We start from the raw sequence: 591 nt of genomic DNA, 5'->3' as shown, positions 1-591 counted from the left end.
AAAAACCTATATATGTTTTTTTCCCCCTCCTTTAACTTGCCTACTTAGGGTCTACAAACTATAATTTGAACTGAAACATCAGGTTAATGTGCCTTCTTTCTGCTTAGCTGATAATATATTTTTAGTGTAATAGAAAATAAATTAGATGTGTGTTGACTGTAATATATGAGCTATCATTTGGTGTTGTGATCTGTATAGACAGCCTGCCATGCTGCATTATGCACCATGATGCTCTCTTGTGTTGTTTGAGATTGGGGTCTTAGAATGGAAATTTCTTGGTACAACAGCTAGGGTTTTTCATCCCATCTGGAATCCAGATTTGTTCTGCCAACTCTTATTTTAAAGCACTCTCTATCACATGTACTCAGTTCCCTATTCCCAGTCCTCTAAATGTGTGGTAGTGTAGGGTCCTGTTGGGAAACACTTTATATGTAAAACTTAGCTCTTGTTTCAGGTGTTTAGAGTGATGCTAAGTTGTATTGTAATCTTTGTGCTTTTGTGTAGGTTTTCTCCTGTGTGTGTGTTTTTGGGTTTTTTTGTTCTGTTTTGTGTGTGGGGTTTTTTTATTTGTTTGGTTTTGTATTCGTTTTG

The sequence above is a fragment of the Fulmarus glacialis genome, unplaced genomic scaffold (assembly GCF_000690835.1).
Source record: "Fulmarus glacialis isolate BGI_N327 unplaced genomic scaffold, ASM69083v1 scaffold9803, whole genome shotgun sequence".
Classification (NCBI taxonomy): Eukaryota; Metazoa; Chordata; class Aves; order Procellariiformes; family Procellariidae; genus Fulmarus; species Fulmarus glacialis.
This window is presented reverse-complemented; position numbering follows the sequence as displayed.